The sequence below is a fragment of the Talpa europaea genome (genome assembly GCF_964194135.1).
Source record: "Talpa europaea genome assembly, chromosome: 1".
NCBI classification, from domain to species: Eukaryota; Metazoa; Chordata; class Mammalia; order Eulipotyphla; family Talpidae; genus Talpa; species Talpa europaea.
The window spans coordinates 14625217-14629379 of NC_140073.1; positions in this window are offsets into that span (position 1 = coordinate 14625217).

A 4163-nucleotide genomic window follows, 5' to 3' on the forward strand; every position below is an offset into this window, starting at 1 on the left:
CTGATTCCTGTGAATGTCACCTTATTTGGGGGGGGGGGCATTTGCAGGTTAATTAGGTAAGGATCTTGATAGGCACGCCTCCTGGATTCTCCATGTGGGCTCTAAATCCAATGATAAGTGTCTTTATGAGACAGAAAACACAGACAAGATCAAGTGAAGACAAAGGCAGAGCCTGGAGTAATGAAGTCACAGCAAAGGGAAGTCTGGAGCCAGCAGAAGCTGCAAAAGCCAAGGAAGGACACCCCCCTCCCCCAACACACACACACACACACACACACACACAGGACCCTGCTGACACCTGGCCTGTGCAAGAATAAGCTGCTGTTCTTATAAGTCACCAAGTTCACCACCACAGCCCTAGGAAGCTAGGGCTAGCTAGCATCGGTCCAGGAAGAGTCCTCAACTTTTATCAGATTATTAAAGAAGCTATTCCCCTTAGAAGGTTGACAGCCACTGATATAAAATGTGTGAAATGACATATATCTGTAGAGGCTCCTCCCTGCACGGTGCGAATTGTATTTATAGTTTGGGCAAAAAGCCTCACCTGGGCCCTATGCTCCATCTCCCTGCTCAGATCCCTCCTCCAACACCTCTCTCTCTCTCTCTCTCTCTCTCTCTCTCTCTCTCTCTCTCTCTCACACACACACACACACACACACACACACACACACACACCCTGATTCCAGGGGTTCTGAGTAAGAGCACTGCTCCCATCTCCTTGCCTCCCTAGATCAACTTTGCAACTTGGGAAACAACTCTTTTAAAAGCTTAGAAAAGAAGGCTTGAAAGAGCATGGAGTCCCCACATCCAGCTCTACCGCCAGCACACTCAGTTCTCAGGACAGCACTCATAAAGGAAAATAGCTCTTTCAGGGGAATGATACTTTGCAGAACTAGATAGAGCTGGTAGTTGCACAACATTGAGCATGTACTACTCATAAATGCCATGGAATTATTCCCTTTAGGATGGCTAATTTTACCTTAGGGGGATCTCACCTTTTTGCTTTAAAAAGGACATTCAATCGCTCCTATAGGTGCAATGATTAGCAAAGCTCACTTTGCCCCACCCTCACCCCCAAGAAATTGAAACCGTGTCATCTCGGCACAAGGAATTTTGATTGAAGCCGCCATTGACTACAATGGGTGGCCTGAGGACCCACTAAAGGGCGAGTTGTCTGGCCGCGGGGCCCCTGCAGGAACCGGTCATCTGAATTCCAAGGGACCTGGTTAGGGTGGTTGCAAGCACCACCGAGCTCCGCAGAGCGTGCAACTGTCCAAAACAGTGAGAACCAGAGCTAGGGGCGCACCTAGTAATCCTCTCAAGTTTCCTAGAAGATAGAAATAATCGCTGCCATTTTGCAGAGGAGGGCACTGAGGCACAGAGAGAAGTGACAGCCAAGCGCAGATCAGGGATTGACAGTTAGCCCTGCCTGGCCCTCCAGCCCTCGCGTAGCCACTGCCCGCTGAAAATTACTCGGACCTGAAAACGAATTCAGCTTGGAGAAAGCAGCTAGGCGCTGGTTTGCACGCTCCGGAGGACCGCAGAGCAGCGAGGAAAACCTGCAAAAGAGGAAGGTCGAAGTCCCTGCGCCACCGCGGCGAGGACGCAGAGGCCAGGCTTTGCAGCCCAAGCGCGTTCCACCAACTCTGGGGGGCGGGGGGTGCATTCTCTGGGTGTGTGCAGCGAGCGACTGCTCCCCGCAGCCTGGGCGCATCTGCGGCGCGTCTCCTTCATGCTTGGCGCCCTTGGGCGAAGTCCCGGACGGGTGTGTAGTGCATCAGCAAAGGTGCACCGGACCCTGAACAGACGCCCCAAGAAACACGGTGAAGGTGCCACCTCCCAGGCGCTTCCGCAGCCGGCTCCTCCCGCCTCACCTCTGTCCCCAGGCGGTTACCCGAGCCCAAGCGAAGATATAGATTTGGGGGTGCTTAATTTCACTAGCTTCCTTTTCAATTTTTCAAGGCGATTTGCACCCGCCCGGAGCGACCCTGAGCCTGTGCCCTTATTCTCCCCCAAGAGTTGGAGGTTGGACAACCACACGGTTGCGGTTGCGCTGCGCTGCGCTTTCACCCTTAGCTGGACAGTCAAGGCTCCTGCTATCCTACTCTCTACCCCTCACCCCTCAGCTCCAGGACCGCGGGGGCAGGAAGGGTGTCCTGAGCCGGCCCACCCGCCACCCGCTGCAGCTGTGCGCTCAGGGTCGGCTCGGGTATGCCGGGGGAGTGCGCAGAGGCCAGGTGCGCGCCCACGGCCCCTGGGAAGGAATGACCAGCAGGCAGGGCAGGAGAGAAGGGGTCAAGGTCAGGCATCCTCAGTTACTCAAAGCCGAATGGAGAGGGTTGGGGAGGCTGAGTGGCAACTAGTGAGCGCAGGAGGTCACAGAAATATAATCACCACCACTTACTAAGCACCTACTTTGTGCCAGGCACTGTGCCCAGCTTGCTTGTAGCTGTCTCTCCTTTTGTCTCTGGCTTCTAAAATTACTCCAGTACCTCTCTGCCGCATTCCATGGGCCCTCCCCTCCCCCACCCACCCCACCCCCCAACCTCTCCCCTCCCCTCTCCCTGCCAATCACAGGCCCTGGGATTATGGGATCGGCATGTGTGCTCACCGCCTCCTCTGACAGGTGCTAGGGCCAGGACCCCTCCCTCCAGAGCAGGCTGGTGGGAGTGGGAAGGGGTACAGGCAGACCCCTTCCTGGGGTTTGAGTTGGGGCAGCCAAGGAGCTTCAGGAAAAGATACCAGGCTTGGAAGAGAAGGTCCCTGCAAACCAGGTCAGCTTGACCTCTTCCTTGAGTGTGACATACAATGAGGGGTGTTGCTTCGCTGGGCTGCCATCTCCCTTGGCTGTAAAAGAGAAACCTTACTTCACAAGACAATGGTGATCTCACAAAGAGAATCAGCGGATGTGAAGGGGACACAGCTGAAAGCAAGAGGAGAGGGATCCCAGAGGAGGGTAGCAGGGACTCTCCTCCCCAAACCCTTCCCAACACCCCCCCCAAAAAAAACACATAACACACATACCCTCCACCTCCTTCCTGTGTCAAGTGACAGGAAGGCAGGACTGCAGGAGCCTCAAATTCCTTTGGCTTCTCCCTCCTGGTGTTTTTGGAAGGACCCTGAACCAAGGTGGAGCTGAGGTCAGAAGAAGAGGAGGGTGGATATGACCTATTTTTTTTAAAGATGTATTTATTTATGCATACAAGAACTGGGGTACAGGCCAGAATTGTAGGAGGTGAGCGCATTCACCAGAGACAGAGTAGGGAGCAGAACAGGCAGACTGACTGAAGTACACTGCTGAGGGGAGCAGCGGGCGAGTCAGGAGAGGTCTACGGCGCCATGTGGGTTGCTCCCTGGCCAGCCGGGGATCACTGCAGACAGCCAGTGTGCACAGTACTGTACATAGGTTGAGCCACCAGGGAGGCCCCAGATATACCTGTTTTCCTAATGGTTGAAAGGCAGGAACCCCAACTGGCCATTTCTGGTTCTTTAAGGATGGGCTGTGATGTCTAATATAGCAGTTTCCAATATCAAAAGGAGGTAATGATTGCCGTTACCAGAAAATGCCTTAATGAACATCAGGATGTCATTTAACCCTGGCAGCAATCCTATGAAGTAGGTACTATTACTATCCCCATTTTACAGAAAAGGAAACTGAGGCCACTTTGCCTATATCACACAGCTCATTCCGGCTTGAATGTAAAGCTGATCATTAATGGGCTTGGTCTGGGGCATTTTGCTGCCTCCTCCCTTCCCCACTGGAGGCCTCCCCACTGGCATAGACAGATGCCCCAGTCAGGGTCTCAGTCCCAGAGAGCACCTAGAACTACCCCAACACCCACTGGTGTGGGGGGGGATAGAATTAGAGTCCCCACAGCTGCCACTGGCTATCCAGAAACTCTTGGGGCTGGGGGAGGGGTTAAGTGGATGAAGGAAATCTTAGAGGACCCTTAAAGCTACCAGGGAGCAAAACGGGGAGTCTGAGAGCCACGGTCACACCAGAGCGGCCAGGCTTCCCAGGAGACATGACTAATGAGTTCTGGGCACTGGAGGTGGTGGGGTAGAGAAAGAGGCACATGGAGGGTCCCTTGCACTCAAGGACCCCAGCCAGAGAACCAGGAAGCCAGCCCTTTCCTCTCCCCACCATGAAAGACTGCCACTTT